Source organism: Rosa chinensis, chromosome 3 (assembly GCF_002994745.2).
Source record: "Rosa chinensis cultivar Old Blush chromosome 3, RchiOBHm-V2, whole genome shotgun sequence".
NCBI classification, from domain to species: domain Eukaryota; kingdom Viridiplantae; phylum Streptophyta; class Magnoliopsida; order Rosales; family Rosaceae; genus Rosa; species Rosa chinensis.
The window spans coordinates 39,816,335-39,835,282 of NC_037090.1; the positions used below are offsets into that span (position 1 = coordinate 39,816,335).

The 18,948-nt window shown below is 37.9% G+C and overlaps 1 long non-coding RNA gene across 1 annotated transcript; it reads left to right on the forward strand.

Moving 5' to 3' along the window:
• Positions 1–16,688: 16,688 nt before the first annotated feature.
• On the forward strand, positions 16,689–18,948 carry LOC112193750. The gene is made up of 3 exons (XR_002934006.2): positions 16,689–17,045; positions 17,144–17,243; positions 18,011–18,948. It is a non-coding gene; the product is annotated as an uncharacterized LOC112193750 (long non-coding RNA).

Consider the following 18,948-nt stretch of genomic DNA (forward strand, 5'->3'; position numbering starts at 1 on the left):
ATCTCCATCTCCAGTCAAGCATTCTTGCCATGATCCTCATCCATTCCACCACCTTTGAAACTTCTTGCGTCCTTGAAGAATTCAAGAGTGTAACCATGAACACCTTATTTTGTTTTCGGTTTTGCTTTGTAAAACAATTTCGATTTCAAATCCTAAATCAATTTCGATCTCGACTCTTGTTATTGTTTGATGATTTGCGATTTCATATTAGGATGAAGTGTTGATTTTAGATATGTAGTTTTCGAATACTATGAAGCATGTTTTAGGTTTTAGGTTTTCAAGGTTGTTAATTGCGATTTCAAAGTGTTTATAAGCATGTTTGTTAATTTTGTGCTTCAATCCCATCATTTATGTGTTAATTGATCTTTGGATGCATACTTAGATTGATGAGCATGTAATCGAATCCATATTAAGATTGCTAGCGTTCTAGGTCTTAATAATTAAAGTAGAGAACCTATAATTCCTTAGGTAAATTAAAAATAAGTCTTGCATGCTTGATTAGCGTTATAACTTGTGTTCTTGGCTTGAATTGATCAAACTTCCATTGTGCTTAATGCGTTGATTGTGTTCTTGTTAGTGATTATCTGCCATTAGCAATTGCATGCTTAATAGGGTTAACTATGGTGCGTTCATCTAGTTAATTTAATCAAGGGAAGTAAAAAGGACTTTGTATGCGTTCATCTTTGTTCTTGATCGATTCCTTGCTATAACATGTTTTGATTTGTGATTGATACTTTGAAACCTTGCCAACGTGTTAATAGTAGTTAACTCAATCTATTTTCGTTCCATTTATATAAATCTACTTGATTCTGTGTTTTGATGCGTCACATGTATATAATTAATTAGTTGTTAATTTAGAATTAAAATCCAAAAACCACCAATCATTGTAATTTTCATAAATAGTGTATATAATCTTTGTTTTGTTATGTCTAACGTTTTATTTTGCAGGAATTAATAAGTTCCTAATCCCCGGTTGAGAACAATCCCTGCTTATTCTTACTACATTGATAGGGTTTTAAATTGAGCACTAACTTTTTTATAGGTCAATTTTTGGCGTCGTCGCCGGGGATTAAATTCTTGTTTATTTCTTGTAAATGGCGTTGGAAATTGTGAATTGAATATAAATATTTTTTGTAATTTGTGTTTGATTGTGATTTGTGGGAGTTTGAGTTGAATTATGAGTTTGAAATTATAACGGAATAGGTGAAGGATTCTCTTATTAACGTTGGCTTCCCCCTCCTTTTTCTTTCAAGTAGGCGCAGCTTAGTATCACATGGTGTCTAGGTTGATTGGATATGAGAAGTGTGCAAAGGGTCTCATCCCCTGCTAAACAAGTGAGCTGAGCTCCACCAAAATCATTCCTCTACTACCTGGCCATATGTGAAAAGAGTTACCAAAAGATTGAGAAAGGCGTCTGATGTTAATACTAGAACCCTTTGGCGGAAAATTCTAAACCTTGATGAAGACTTGTGGTTGAATTTGAATTCTTATAAGTTGCTTGATTTCACACTTTACACCCTAAAAAAAAATATAAAAACACGTTTTATACATACACCCTATACTTGTACAATTTTCATTGTACACTTATACATGGCGTCATATGCTTTTTATACTTATACAAATATAGTTGTGTTTCTTGTGTGACAAACTTTACCTTATACTTGTATAAATATTAACTTGTATTTCGTTTATTGTATAGTTTACTGACTTAGTTTAATTTTCGATTTCTTTAGGAACTTATGAATGTCCGAGCCTTCTAAGATCCCTAGTGCACAAGAGATCCAAGCATGACTTGAACATTTAAAGAATCCTCCAAAACTCAAGCATAGAAGACCTTCTTCTCATTTGAAGTTTAAACCGTACACACTCAACACTCAAGGGAAGATGATCTTGAACGAATAAGAGGAATCCACATCACCTACACCAACTGTTGAAACGGAAAAAATTCACGTGCCCAATTACAACGAGGCTCGTCCACCGCAGGAAAATGTGAGTGCTTTATTTAAAATTAAAAGCCTCTAATTTAAAAGAAAAAGAAAAGAAAGAATGGACGACATTGATAGCTATTGGAACTCTTGATCCCGTTCCAATGGTCAGCTGCTGACCATGGAATTTTTGCTCACTCACCGTCCGATTTCAATCGGACGGTTCACAGGTAAGTGATGAGAGAGGAGAAGAGAGTTGTGAACCGTCCGATTTAAATCGGACGGTGAGTGAACAAAAATTCCATGGTCAGTTGCTGACCAGGTGATCAGGACTGTTGGAACTCTAAGCAAAAGAAAAAGCTTAGAGTCATCAAGCTGGCCTATATTGGGTTTTACAAAAAATGTGTTAAGACTCCTAGCTTTGTCAAGAGTCTAGATAAAAATGCAATTGCAAAGATAAGAGTTGTAGCCTTCACGGGTTCTTGGAACACAAGTTCCCAAACTACTTCAATTTGAGTGGAATTCCAAAACCCTCCAAGTTGATTAAAAGTCAAACTCATCACCAGTACATTATATAAGTGCTACATGAAAAGAAAACAGGGGAGGACACAACGGAGCACAGCAGCGGTGGAAAAGCAGAAGGAGAAATCAGCAAAGGAACTTGGAAGACAAAAGGTTCAGACCTCATTCCATAGCTCTCCAGCACCATTTCTTTTCTATTGCAGACCCTCCCCACAACGGCACCTCCGGGTGTCAATGATGTCAAAGACAACATGCCGGAGCAGCGTCTCCGATGAACATGCCGGGCAGCGTCCCGATGAACCATGCCGGACAGCGTCCCAATGACCATGCCAGGCAGTGTCCCGATGAACATATCGGAGCGGCGCCTCCAGTGTAGGCCTTGCGCTTTCAAATCCTAGCCAGGCCTTCCCATATCGTAGCAGCTCTCAAATGGGTCAAATCCCAGCGGCGTTCTTGCTTTCTCTCAAATGGCCCTCCAAATACCAGTGATGCAGTCCTTGTTCTCTTAAAATTCCAGCTGCGTTCTTGCTTTCTCTCTTGAGTTCCAGTAGCATGATTCTTACTCTCTCAAGTTTTTAGCAACGCGTCAAAGATGCTTGGCTCCAAATTTGGTCTAACCTCATATGCATGATTCTAAACAAAGTGCAACAAATGAATTAAAAAAAAAAAAAATTAAAGTTGTCAAGAACAACAAGAAGTGTCGCTGCAAAGATGAAACAGAGAGTAAAGAAACTGAGGACGCTTAATGGACGACGAACAAAAGCCTTTGTCTTACTAAATAGGGAAAAATGCACCAATATTGTCCGGACACTCTGAGGACTGTCAAAATGATACCTGAACTTACAAAGTTATCAATGTGATACCTGGACTCATTTTTTCGTATCAACGTCATACCTACGACCAAGTTCCGTCACGGAACCGTTAAAGTTTGCACGTGTCACGCACGTGAGTCACTTTTTCAAGGGTAAAATTGTCTTATTACATATTTTTATTAAAAAAATAAAAAACCAGAAGAAATTTCTTATTTCTTCTCTCTCTCTCTCCTCTCACTTTCCTTCTCTCCTCGCCAACACCACCGCAACCAACCCCAGACCACACAGTCGATCAGTTCAACCAACACCACCGCCGCGCCCATCGAGCCCATTTCCTTTCTTGATCTCCGGCGAAACCCTTTTTCTTCCTCATGGTCCTCTTCTTCTTCACCCTCGTCCTCTTCAGCAATGGGCAGCCTAACCCCCTGCATCCTCGTTTTCCAGACCTCCGTCGGCATCGTCGGCCTCCGACTTCACTTTCAATTCTCTGGCCTACAATTGCCTCTGATCGAGAGCTTGCATTCAAGTTGACCACACTGTCCTTAAATCCGTGGCTATCTTTTCCATTATGTTTTGTGAAAATCAAATTGGGTTTCTTTGAAATTGAATTGGGCTGGTGTTTGGGAAATTGAAAACTTTATTTTCCGGTGTCGAAGTTGGGCCAGAGGCCAAAGTTGTTGGCTAGACCGATGAAGTTGCAGGTGCGGATGGTGTGGAGGTGGTGTTGCATGTCGGGAACGACGGAGAGGATGGCGGGGTGGGATTGGAGCTGTGATTTGAGAGTGGAGGGATGGCGGGGTCTGAGTTTCTGATCAATGGTGTATACAAGGGGGTCGGAGGAGAGAACGAGAGTGGTGGTGGCTGCCTTCCGGGTGAATATGGCAGGAAAGCTTCACTGCCTTCCGGGTGAATTACAGACCTGAATGATTGGGAGAATCATTTGGGAACTCTATATCCAGAGGTACCATCAATAATCATCATCATCAGTATATCACGTTATGATCTATTGACTATTAGTTTATATTTGCAATGTTGGACTTCCCATTAATTCAGGTCAGGCTGCTGATGGAGGGCCTTGGAGGCGGTTATGTGCTTTGCCTGCATTTTGGGTAATAAATGACTCTTATGAATTTCACTTGCTTTCAACGTTTTTTTTTGCTGATACAGATACAAAGATGAAACAAATAGACATATCATTTTGAATCAAAACTACTGAACTCGAGTTGCTCATGATTAACTATCAAACTCTAGCAACATAGGTACTGATTGTTTTTGCTTTAAAATTTCAGGTGGGTTTACTGTATGATGAGGTTTCCCTGCAGAATGTGTTAGACATGATAGCTTATTGGACTCCTAAAGAAAGACAGATGCTGAGAGATAAGGTGATAAACACCTATATACAAAAATGTGTCATCCTGCAAATTCAATTGGGATTGATTAATTTAATAATTTTGCACATCTAAGTGTGAATTTCTGGTGTAATCTATATGTAGCTGCTGTCAGTTTGTGTCTTTGTGTATTCAGGCATTGGAGAGAACGAGAGTGGTGGTGGTGGGGTCGGAGTTCAAGATTTGGCTGCTGTGATTCACCGTGGTAGTAATCGCTTAAGGCGGCGCCGGTGTTCTTCAAGGCCATGACGTAGCCGGAATGGCCCGCTACTGAGATGATTTGAATCTTAATCTTGAAGATTCAAATCAGGGGAAGAACTCCGAAGAAGAAACCAAAAAAGAAGAAGAAGAAAGAAAGAAATAAAAAAATAAAGAAAGAAAAAAAAACTTTTGAGGGTAAATCGGTCTTTTTGTCTTCATTAAGTGACTCACGTGCGTGGCACGTGCAAAATTTAACTGTTCTGTGACAGAACTTGGTCATAGGTATGACGTTGATACGAAAAAATGAGTCCATGTATCACATTGATAACTTTGTAAGTTCAGGTATCATTTTGACAGTCCTCAGAGTGTCCGGACACTGTTGGTGTATTTTTCCCTACTAAATAATATGATGAAAGATTAAAGCTTTTGTTTGCTTACTTTACGATCATGGTATTGTAGACCACACATGGAGATATAATTAATAGGATTAAATATTGTTTACTCCCTATACTTATAGGGTTTCATCGTTTCAGTCCCTGACCTTCGAATTTCACCTAAAAAGTTCCTAAACTCTCAATTTCCTCCCAATTGGTCCCTGCTGTCAAAATTTTCTGTTAAAGTTGCTGAAAATGTCTATTATGCCCTCACTTACTTTGTTTTTTTTTTTTAATTTATTTTTTCTCTCTCTTTTATTTCTTTTTTGCATTTCACCTCTTGAATGTCTGTGGATTGGAACCATCTTGATGAGGAGATGAACAGAAGGAGGCGAGAGAGCCGGAAGATGAAGAAGAGGGAAAAAGAAAAAAATAAAATAAAAAAAGAGAGGAAGAGAAATATTTTTATTTTTATTTATTTTTAAGTAAATGAGGGTATAATGGACTTTTTAGGGAAAGATAACGGAGTTTTTGATAGATGTTTGACCGCATGAACCAATTGGGAGGAAATTGGGAGTTCAAGGACTTTTTAAGTGACATTCGAAGGTCAGGGACTGAAACGATGAAACCCTATAAGTATAGGGAGTAAGCAGTATTTAACCCTAATTAATACATGCACAAGACAACAAAGTCAAAGGCTTGAACTTGCCGCCATAGAAAAGCTAAAGAAAAGAAGTTTGGCGGTGGCTTTCCAGCTTAAACATGAAAGTCTAATCAAGGTGAATGAGACAAATGGGTAAAACTAAAATATGAAGGCATGAGTTTTGTTCAATCAGTGTGTTGCGGCAAAGGGTGAAACCAGAAGCAATTGACAAATGACAAAAGCTTCTATTTGCTAAAAGATAATTAAAGATAAAAGCGTTTCTTAGCTCCTTGTGGTGGTGGTGCTGCAGACAATGTGTAGACTTATGCATAAGACAAATCGATATTGGCTTGTTGTCAAGAGGTTTTGGACTCTTGAAATATGATGCCTCAAGCCATTAAAGAAGAATATAAGGCTGGGTTCAATTAATCCTTGTTCGTGGAATCAAGAAAGGAATAAGCAAAAGTCAATGAGACAAAGCTTGTCAAGACTACCTCTGCCAAAATGTAGCAGAAAAAAAAATGCTACAGAGATTGTCTTTGCCTTTCATCGAACAGGTGGTGGGCGTTATGTTATTGTTCTACAAATAAAAAGAACGAGAAAGCACACTCCCAGACCAAGACTCCAAATTGCTCTTTACTTGGTTGGATGATATGTTTACTCTAAGAATAAAAAGAAGTCATCTTTAGAGTAAAGATCATGAAGTCTAGAGCTTGCTGCTACTCACTACTAACTGAAGGAGTCAAAACATGTCATTGAAGGGAACATGGCACCGCTTCAGCCGAGTTTGAAAAAACGTGTAGTGAATTTGACGTGGGCCTGAGAAAAAAAATAACATCTAAGAAGTGTAGTCTTCTAATCTGCTGCCACCCAAGTCACGTACATGAGATTTGGCTTTCTTCATCAGACAAGTCTCCCAAAAACTTCTCCGGACGAAATTTAAAATGTGCAACTCGGAGTTTACTCAACATTACGGGTGCCCATATCAAATTTGGGGCCCAAAAGCCTTGATTGGTATAGACCAAGCAACATAACTCACAAGCAAAGCCTACCTCAAAATTTCGACCCATTTGAAGAATTCGACAAAGCATGACGCTACGTGTTTCCATTTTAGAATTCCCAAGCATTGGTTTCGTGAAAAAATGCTTCGACACCCAAAGTGCAATTGCTTTCAGTACAAAACCAAGAAAGCTCAAAACAAATTTATGAACTACAATGGTTTGATCCCTTCACAGGGTATGTAGGCAATCTAGCGACCCACTAGATGCAACCACGAATTCAAATCGAATCCCTGACTCCACCAGTCAAATTCAGCCAATCTAAATCTCTGACTCAACCAGTCAAATTCACCCAAACACCAGAAAAATCAAATCATTCCCAAATTACCCAAAAGCAAATTCAAGGGCTCTAAACCCTCACAAATATCTCAAACACAAATCCAAAAATAAATGGGTCATCTACCCATTTAAATCCCAAATGTTGGAACTACATGTGGTTTGATCCCGCAACGGTATGTAGGCAATCTGGAATTAAATAATCTAGATTCAACCGCATCCCAAACACTATTCCTATTCCAAAAATCCAAGCCTTCCAATGGGTCATTCACTTATTGGAACTCTTGAACTACGAGTGGCTTGATCCCTTCCCGGGTACGTAGGCAACCCATTCCAAAATTCGGGTGCAGCTGCAAAGACAAACAATCACACACTGGTTTCTTTATAAATGGAATCAAAGGGTGTTTCCCTTGTGACAAGGGATTGTAATTAAAAGACACATTCTGTCTTGAATGGGTCGAACCCGAAATAATTAAAACTCTATTCTGTTAATGAATACGAGTGAAATTACGTTGGGTGACATTTTACACTTTTAACTCAACAAACTCCATCACCACCCTCTCTTACGCCATCAGCCCTTGTTTTGTCCAACTCACCATCACCTCAAATCACACCACTCTTTCGCCAACACCACCTTAAATCTCTAAGTGAAGGAAGTCTTTCTAAACTCTGATATTAATGCTTGTTTGGACAAACTTACTTCTCTTGTGTCTCAGGTTTTAACTCCAAAGGTTTAAGGAGTAGCTAAAGCTTGTGGGGTGTGCTCTACTCAAGGGCACGTGACTGATCAATGTCCCCAATTGATAGAGAATGGTGGATGGGAAAGCGCCAACTGCTTAGGGTTTCAGAACCAAAATCAAGGGCAAGCACGTCTAAGGAATGACCCTTTCTCCAACACCTATAACCCATGATGGAGGGATCAACCCAACTTTAGGTGGAGGGACAATGATAATGTCCAAAACTCCAATCAGAATACCAACAACAGAGGACAGCAGGGAGCATTCTTTCAGAGACCTCAGGCCCCTCCTCAAAACCAAGGTACGTCCCCTAACTATGATAAGATTATTAAGACACTAAACTCTTGAACGCAAGCCTTGATTCAAGGGCAACAAAATCATGGAAATGACATAGCGGACCTCAAGAAGCAAATGGGACAAGTGGTGGACTTCATGACCAAGTTCCATGAACAAGGTAAGCTAGCTTCCAAGCAACACCATTCCAAATCCAAAGGGAGGCTTTGAAGACGCCAACAATTGACAAGCAAAGGAGCTGCATCTAGGCTGAAAGACGTTAAACAATAAGTGCTACATAGGAGGCAACCCATATCAGAAAGGACCTGTGGAGGAGTTATCAATGCAGATTTGCTTTCTTGACCTTCTCTACTCTTTATGTTTTCGTTGGTTTTTAATTTTGGACAATTAATTTTAATTTCGGTTTTCATTTTTGGTTTTTGGTTTATGGTTTGCATTAACTATCCCTATATGCTTATTTTGTGCTTTGCATGCTATGGATTGTTTTACATTGAGGACAATGTATGATTTAAGTGTGGGGGGAAGGATTAACGTTACACTTTGTTTTCAGGTTGTTAGTTTTGTGGTTGAAAATATAAAAAAATTGAAAAAGGAAAAAAAAATCAGAAAATGTCGAAAAAGAAAAATTTTTGTGTTAATTTTTGTCTTATTTTCGTTTTTGTTTGTTGAGTCAAAAATTGTTTCGAGCAAATATCTTCTTCAATTGATTACATGTCATAGCTCTTTAATAGACTATAGAATGCTATAATTCACTTTTATACTTGTCAAAACTTTTATCAATATATATCCCTGATTTTGGAAAGGATTAAAGGCACCTTAGGATTTTATCACCATTGCCAAATAAGTCTGTGTCCCCATTTGTGTACACATGTTGTGCACTAATCCCTTAGTTTAATCCCTTTGAGCCTACATTTTAGCCTTTTCTTTCATCACCCTAAATTGCCTTAACCCTTAACCTTAGTAGAGTTACATCCTTACCCTTTATTCTAAAGACTTAGTGGAGCTAATTTTGAGACTTTGCAAAGGAAGAAGGCGTGAAGATTGAAGATTGAGAAGAGGTGAAAGTTTAAGTGTGGAGGTATATTTGTCGATAGGAATTATTTTGTAATGGTATACCGTGAAAACAAAAAAAGAGAAAAAAATGTTGAAAAGAAAAAGAAAATATATGATGTATACGTCTTTGGGTTGAAATTGTTTGAGTTTTTATGGACTTTTATATTTTTACATTGTAGATTTGAAGTCTAGAATGTGGCAGAGGCCCAACATGATGTTATCAGGCCTTTTATGAAGCCTCTATGGACTATGACGTTGACAATGCCTTGGTGACTACAAGAAGATGTTTCAAGAGCTCTACCTTATTTTTAGGACACCTTTGTGATTTCCTTATCCCTTCATTTCTTTAACCTTAAGCCTTGGCCCCATTACAACCCTTTTATAAGACCTTTTTTATCCTTAAGATGTGATAGCCTTTGATCTGTGGAGACGAGTTTATAGTTGTTGAACTTATGGCTTGAGTTCATTTGTGCATGTAATTGATATCCTTCACGAGATCTTTTGAAAATTAAAAATTGTTATATGTACTTTTCTTTCGTGATATGTGAGCTTTTTGTTGAAAAATATATTTATCATCTCTCACATATACTTGAGTGAATAAGAAGCTTTTAAGCATACCTTGAATTTTCGAGAGAAGAAAGAGTGTATATCCATTGTGAGGTGAATCATTTCTTGTATATGCATGCTAAGCTCCAACCACTCACCATTGTTGCTCACAGGTCTTACATGCTTATGTGTTGTATATATCTTTTATTTAACTCTAAAAAAATATGTGATAAGGTCTTGTTGAGTGTTATTTTTGGTGACATGTAAGTATGAGATTTCTAAGACAATATGTTGAAGAGCATTAGAGTCATTGTGTTTGTAACGTTTTTGAGTCTTGAACTTAGTAAAATTTTTTGTTGGTTTTTGTTTTGTGTGTCTTTGTGTTTTCGTTGGTTTTTGGTTTTCCATACTTAGTTAAATTTTGTTGGGTTTTTGTGATTCTTTGTGTGATTTTGGTAAGGATCTAGCAAAAGCTAAGTGTGGAGGAATTTGATGAGAGCAATATTTACTATGTTTTTAATGTTATACTCTCTACATTTTACTTAGTTATTTCCTTAACGTTATCATTTCTAACTTAGTTTTTGTTTTTAGGTATTTTTGAGTCTATAAATGGAAGGCCCTTACAAACGCATAAATGACAAGAAATAGAGAAATAAAGTTTTTCCAATCTTACTAGGAAAAGGAATTCCAGTTGAAGTAGGAATACTGAGTCAACTAAGACTGAGCTCGTGGAAATGATGATCAGAAATGAGAAATGACAGAGTCCCAGTTGGACTAAAAAACCTGTTTGCATTAAGAGTCCTGATGATACTAGGATACCTGAGAAGGCTAGAAGATGTTGTGGCTTCAAGATGACTCAAGATTGTTCAAGAATGTTCAAGAAAACTAAGAATGACGTCACATTTAAAGATGGGCTTCAAAATTGTCCAAGTTGGGAAGTCCGGCCCAAAGATTGAACCATGTGACTTGCGCATGAGTTTCTAGAATGATCATTGACGTCAAGAGGAGTTTGTGTCCCATAAATATTGCTTGTTGCCGTGCAAAATAAAAGGATATATCTAGAAGATTTCGGCAATACATCAAAAAGGGAGAGTTTTGGAGAATATCTACTTCATGTGAATTATGGAAAAGAAAATAAAAAGAATAAATATTGATTTAGGTTTTCTGATTGCATAAATATTGATTTAGGTTTTCTGAAGGCACATGGAAAGATGTAATGGATCGCACGCCAAAGAAAGACCCTGGCAGCAGCTGGAGCTTTCAGACACCAAACATACTTCCAGACTGGGTCATGTGGTTTAGAACTGCGTTCACTCCCCTCATTTCAAAATTTGTAGTTTTGTGCCAACTGATAACCACTCTTGACAGTATATAGTCCATATCTAGTGTAATGTCAACATAATCTATCTGGAATAAGAGTTATCAGCAGAGGTGATAGTTAGAGGGTACTACCGACTAATTTATCTAGTTAGTCGGTAGTACCCTCTAACCATCACCTCCTCTTCCGGTCAGCAACACCCTTCGATGCGTCTTAGACGGCAGTACCCTCCAGGTGGCATGAGATGACTAGTCGGCAGTTCCCTCTAGTCATCGTCTATTTTGAAATATGAGTATTTTAATGATTTTGAGGTACTTATGATATGAGGTTATAAAGAGATTTTGAGACGGTTTTCGAGATGTTCTACAATACGTGATTGAGATTTCAGTAAAGAGGAGGATTAAGAGTATTTTCAAGACTTTACTGCATGCTTGGTTTTTAAGAGAATAAATTGGGGAAGCATTAAGTTTTGTTTATTTCTTTTAAAATTACTTATTTTTCGTCCACTCATTCTGACGTTTTAAATGCTTTTCCCTGGGCCCTTCGATTTCAAATGCCCAGTTTGCAGGCTAGATTAGTTGAGGTCGGGAGTACATGGAGTTGAGGCATAGGTGTCACTACTTCCGCATTGTAGGTTTATCGATCCTTTACCTTTCTATTTTATTTTCGTGTATACCTTGTATATTAGATTGATTTGATAACCTAGTGGCAAAACGTTTTTAAGTTGAGACTTGTGTTGTGGTGGAGTTTGTTGTGAATCGGGAAGCAGGGTGGCTCCAGGAGAATAAGGATGGATTGTTTAGAAGTGTAATTGTCTTTCTACAAGTTTTGGGTAGGGGAAGTTCTGCCAAATTTTTGGTAAAATTTCTTCTAAGGTTGGCCCTACATGGCTACTTCGGATTTTAGGGTGAAATTCGGGGCAGGTCCTTTCAACTTCTATTTAGGATTTGAATTAGGCTATTGAGATCTGGAATTGCATGTTTGTTTTATTTGGGTTTATATAATATATGATTCGAATTATGGTTTATGATTTTTAAATTATGTATTGCAAGATATGGAATCATAGCAAATCTAGAGGGATTGAGATGAAGTCAGGAATTTATTTTGCGATGCAATCTGGGAATTGAGAATCTGTGTTTAAAGATTTGATATGATTTGTTGTTGTTATTATTGTTTTTTTTTTGTTGGGAATTGAGAATTTGTGTTAAAATAAAAGTTTTAGTTGTTGTTGTTGTTATTATTATTTTTGAGATCTTTGGCACTATGCAATTGATATGATTTGTTAATTTTCTCAAATTTTCAAATATTCTGTTGTTTGTAATCTTGTAATCTGCAAATTTGGGCTATTAGTCGACTTATTCTTATTCTCAACTTCTCACAATCAGTTCATGAATTTCACCTTGAAACCAACAAAAAATGATATAAAAGAAAAAATAAAGCTAAAAAAATTGGTTATTATTTGTTAGATTTTTTAATATTTTGCTACATAAGAAATTGGGTTGATATGTATAGAAAATATAAATTAAAAAGAAGATAGTAAAGGCAATTAAAAACGGACATTCGCTAGAAGAAGAAAAAAAAAAACTATTAAAATGACCTGAAACTGAATTGGGCTGACCCGAAAATTCGGCCCAACCTAAAATTCGGCTCAATCATTTTTAAGTCTATTGTTGATTTGGACTTTGGGCCTAATTGACTGTTTCGGGTCGAAGTCGGTTTGGGCCTGAAACCGACGTATACCCACCCCCAGTTTCGTCATGCAGAGCAGAGCACCTCTAACTCGGGGGAAAACCTCCACCGCGCCGCCCAAGCACCTGTGACCAGAACTACACACGGGGAAGAGTCTACCATATGCGAATAGGCCGTCGCAGCAACCATCGACCCGATCCAGATCCATGACAATAAAGAATTACTCACAAGGATCACGCGCTCGTTTTCTTCTAGACTCCATCACTCAATTTTTGTTTTTATGTGTTTTCATATGAATTAGGGTTGTCTACAAAGTTTGACTTACAGAGGGAGGGATTGACCATGAAGGGCGCGTTACTCCCACTGATCTTTTACCATTACAGTAAGTAGCCATGTCAATGCGGGCATTCCATGACTTGTCTGACCCGATCATATCAGATCCAATTAACAAGAATACGAAGAAGATCAAAGATTATAACGGTATTACAGCTAGTTAATTAGATTAATGTTAATTAGGTGTTTCTTAATCATGATCCTCTCACCAAGCGCGCACACGGTGTTACAGTTAGGCATTTCTGTAAGAGCATAATGAGACAAAGACTAAACAGCCGTTAGTAGGGATCGAACCATGTGCATATGCCACATACTAGTGTTTAATTACAATAATCAGCTCATGCAGATCTCCTCTTATCTTTGTTAATAGGGACAATAAGATGACTCTTTTTGATTTATCAAACATTTTTTTTTTTTTTTTGAATTAAGGGCTGGTGCGGCTGCCCTCAAGTCTTAATTAATGAAATTGCCGAATACAAGAGGGGGACATTGAGCCTAAACCCCTTATTACAATAAGCATCTAGAGTATTTCCTGAATTAATATTAGGAATCTCTACAAAATACATGTATTCTAACAAGCACCAACTAGCAAATAGCGTTCTACTGGCTGCTCCATTTGCTTTGACATAGCAGCTAGTGACATAGCGAAAAGATAACTCGATATGTAACACGATTATAACGTAGCATAATTACTATAATACCAGATTTCCCACTATGTTGCCGCCGGATCCGACGACACTTAGCTTTATTCGGCCATTAGGCGGTAGCGACCATTTGACAACTCGCCACCTACCTAGAGCAAACAAGGCATTTTGAGTGCATACACAGGCACAAAGCCCGACTAGCTCTACACAACTACTGTAGGGACTTATTGCTCGCAAGAAGTGCAAACATATCAAACATTATACACAGTCAATGTCTCGCCCTTTGAAAGCTTTGTGATTGTCTTATCAGAAAATGATACAGTGCTATGCGCCTTCATTCAGCCAATTAAGTATTATGCTTTAATAAATTGATTTTGAAAGAAACTTCCATCAATAATTTTACAAAAAAATAAACAATACATTACAAATTCACTGTAAACGTGCTACAAACATTGACCTTCGGGTGAGTTTTATATAAGGGTTCCTTCTTGCGTTTCTAAATCAGTATATTTTACCTTAGTGGGTTCTATAGTCAACTCATTTTTGGAGTTGGACTATAAAAATTCATTCCGGAATGGAACGAGCGAGTGTCACCTCAAGTCTGCCTTACTATATAAAATGGCAGTTGATCGAGTAAAATTCTTGTTACAGTTACCTTAAATTTTTGATTGATTGAATCAAGTTGCGGGGGTAAAGTTTGAATATTGAGCAAGATATAGTTTATTCTCTACCAAGACTTGGAAAAAATTGTTTGCTACAGATCAAATGCTATCATCAAGCAAAAAATGGGATGTAATTAGTAAGAGGATTCTCGATCCTATGGTCATCATAAAGCAGAAATAGAAGGTCCTTTTCGTCGAAACTACGTAGAACTTATAGGCCTTTGCCTATGTTTGCTTTTCTTCGTTGAGAAGGTATGGCTTTGTCTGAGATTTGTCGACAACGATTCTGGGGTAGGGAGAATAGATTGAGTCAATTGCTGCTTGTAGACGATGGTGGTGCGTGGTTGGGCCTTGGGCGATCTTTAATGGAGGGGAGGTTGCTCTCTTCAATTGATTTTGGCACACGGCCCTTGTTTAGGTGGTGGATTCACGTTGGCTCAATTTGGGGTAGTTTAACTTAAACTGTAAACAGCTAGCTCTAGCTTTTAGCTTATGAAATCTGCATTTTACCTAGGGATGGCAATGGAGCGGGTTGGGGATGGGGACCACAATACCATCCCCATCCCCAGAGTCATTCTCCACCCCAATCCCCAATAAAAATATATTGGAGATTCCCCGTCCCCATCCTTACTGGAGACTAAGCCTCCAAACCTGTCCCAAATCCCCAATAAGAATTTAATAAATAAAATAATTTTTTCTCATATTGCCTTTTTAAAAATCAAAATTTACAACAAATAATATTCAAACTGTTTTAGGAAATAGAAATTGGGAGAGAATTTACTGCATCTTTCATTGATAATAGGGGCCTCTTTATATAGAGGATTACAAGCAGAGAATCAGAGTTGTACATGGAAACATAATTGTACATTGAATGGATATCTACGAAGATAGCTCCGAGAATATCTCTAAGATTAACTCAATTACAACTAATACAAGTAACCTAGAGTTTGGGCTAGAGTGCCAGACACATATTCAGATATACTTGAACATTCCCCCTTGTGTCGCCCAAACGTGGTGCTCATCTCGTTGCCTCATCAAAAATCTTGCCGAGTAACAAAAACCCAGTGGGACAAAAATAACCTCGGTCGAAGGAGAAAAAGAGTACAACACACCCTTCACATTTCGAGACCATACATGTAGACATCTCCCCCTGATGTCTGCATCTCCCCCTGATGACAACAGTCATGGGAGTTCAGAACTTCCGCAAACGATGCTACCAACATGTTTCTCGAAAGTGGAATTTAGGCAATGACTTAATGAATAAGTCTACCACAATGTCCTCAGATCGAACCTTGTTCACTTTGATCTTGAGGAGAGTATGTTATTGCTGTTTATGCTTGGTGACGTCGCTTTTGATGTAGCCTTGCTTCATTTGTTTAAAGCAAGTAGCATATTATCCTCATAAATGCTCGTAGGTTCATCTATGGTAGATTTCAAACCACAATTACTTCGAACATGCGTAATTACGGATCCAATCCATATACATTCACGAACCGCTTCGTGAAGAGCAATAATCTCTGCATGGTTCGAAGATATAGCGACTAGGGTTTGTTTTGTAGACGTCTAAGATATCGCGGTTTTACCCATGGTAAACGCATAACCAATTTGGTAATAACCTTTCTGTGGGCCAGAGAGGTACCCAGCATAGCATCAGCAAAACCTTCCAAAACACAAATATCGTTTTGGAATGGGGATAGAGGACGCAGGACAGTGTTGGCGGCTTTCCTGGTGTGTGATGGGTCCGAATCCATTATCTTTATGTAGGGATAGAACAAGCCCATATCACCACCTTCCAAAACACAAATATAGTTTTGGGATGGGGATAGAGGACGCAGGACAGTGTTGGCAGCTTTCCTGGTGTGTGATGGGTCCGAATCCATCATCTCTCTGTAGGGATAGAACAAGCCCATATAACCAGTCTAATGGCGTTGCGTTGGCGCAAAGCTATATCTAGCTAACAAGTTCACTGTAAATTGTGAGATCCCTAAATTTTTCAGTGACGTAATTGGGAAATTTGCATAAATCAATTTGGGAATGGCATTGTACTAAAGCAAGTGATTTCTGGAGAAAATAAAGTTTGAAGTCTCCATCAGTTGGTAGATGTCTTTGGTGTTAACAATTATTTTTTTTTTTTTAGAGATTGAAATCATTAAGTAACACATGACATTTCTCTGGACCATTAGGTTGGTCAAACTGAATCAAAAGGGAGGAAACATGATCATCAGTTCAGACACGCGTCCTTCACCCGTGAAAACCCCATCTTTCTTTAGAACCTTCTCCTTTGTTTTCTACTCTGATCAAACCTTTTCATCCCTGGTGAAACTCCATTTCTGTAGCAAAAGTGACTCAGAACAGAGCCAAATCTTCTGGTTCACAATTCTGAATTGAGAGAAAGTTACAAGGTGAAAGTCTCTTCTGGTCACGCCTGTCAGCCAACTTCGACAGCTGAAAACTGCCATTTCTGCTGTTCACATCAGCACGACTTTTTCATGAAAGTTGTTCGAAATTGCGTCTTCTATACTGTGCTCGAAAATCATGATAATCCAACGGTTAATTCGTTCTCAATCAAGGTGAGACCGCTTACAGTTCAGTGAAAATCCTGTTCTGAGATACCACTGATATTTGATTCTAATTCGTGTTTGCATGTCCAATCCTCTTTCAAATTCAGTTACTACACAGATTGGGTCATGTTTCTCCATCGACATTGAGTTAATTTCATGAAGTTTACATCTCCATCTTGAGTTCACACACAATTGATTTTACAATTGGTAAGTTTTGCCTCAATCTGTTGAATTTCATCTTTTCTAGTTCAATTTTCATATAGAATCTCAGATTCATTAAGTTTTGTGATACTTAAACCTACCATTTGCACCTGTTATGACTCAGTCCTTCCCATAATCTGATATCAAAACCTTGTTAAGGTTTATTCATACCCAAACTTCATTCATATCAGAACCTGACCTTCTGGACTTTTACTTATCAAATCCATATGGCTCTTGATTGTGTTTATGCTGAGATTTTAATTCATAAACCTAGACAAGTCAAGAATCCATCACCAACTGGTTTGATGTCAATCAGAGTCAAAATGAATTTTCGACAGATTTTCTAAGTTGATAGAATGCAGCTGGAATTTTTAAGAAAAAAACTGAACAGTTCAGTCCGTTTTCATCCATCTTTTCCCCTACTTCCTGAACTCCAATTTTCTTGAAATTTTAGTATGTTGTACCTTAACATGTCAACTTAGGATCTGGAAAGTTTCAAGTTCATTTCTCTAAAAATGAATTTTTACTAATTTTCTCAACTTGAGCTGTTCCAACTCTTATATGTCTTTATCCTGTGTCCTACCTTGATAGTCCTTGATTCTGTTGAATCGATTCCCAATGGTTCAAGACTATTTGGCTTTCCATATGAGAACCTTTAAATTCTAGATGTAGGTAGTGTTACATATTAGAAGCAGATAAAAAATTTGGACACCGAGTTATGGATTTATAGAAAATGGATCATGGGAATGATAGTTTGCGACACTTATTATTAGGAATGGGGACATGCAGTGGACTTCGATCACCAAAGGAACAATGATAGAGGTGGTGGCTTAGTTCGTCGATATGTTTTCCATTGCTAAGCTATCAAGCTACTTCATATTTGATTCCAGGTAGGGAAGCTTCACCCTAGTTAGTGCTCTTTGTTTTATACATTGTTTTTATGGTTTGAAGTGGTTTTTAAGATTTAACACTTGAGTTCATGAGATGACTTGAGAGTGAGCGGGGCATAGCGACTTCCTTGGGTTTCGATTCCCTAAACCTCCGAAGGGGCTGTATGGACGGGATAGTGTCTGACATCCTTTGAGGTGTGACACTAGATCTAGGTGGTATGGCGTAAATGGACACTCTCGCTACTCTTCACCTGTTGTTGAAGATTTAAATATTCGGTGAGGATGTAGTTGGCTAGTATTAGACCGGTCATTAGGTTTGATTTTACCCGGGTACTCATTCGTTTTCATATGGTTTCACATTGGGAGTTCTTTATTTAATTTTATTATATTTTACTCAACTGGCGCCAATTACTATTTGGTTTTAAAACCTAGCTAGGGTTGATGTTTGAGCAGCGAGGACGAAAACTCACCCCTACTATAGTTGGTCTTGCAGGTACTGTGCACGAGGATTGAGGAGGATTTCGGGACTGAGCTGGGTGTTACATTTTTTACTTGACTCTTCGGTATATTTACCTTCACATTTTTTTTCACCTCTACTAAATTGTCATTGTTTGATTGAGGTGAATGTTAACTTGTATTTGTGAATCTTTGCTGAGCTTCTTAACTTCGTATTCAGATGGTTTGAACCAAACTAGAATTTATTTTCAATGTTGTCCTTTCAGTTTTGTGTCAATTGAGTAGTAATGTCTCTCTTGACACTGTTTAGTTATAATGTTCTTTTAACAAACAAGAATAAAGTTTCAATTTCACCTCGCTTTAAA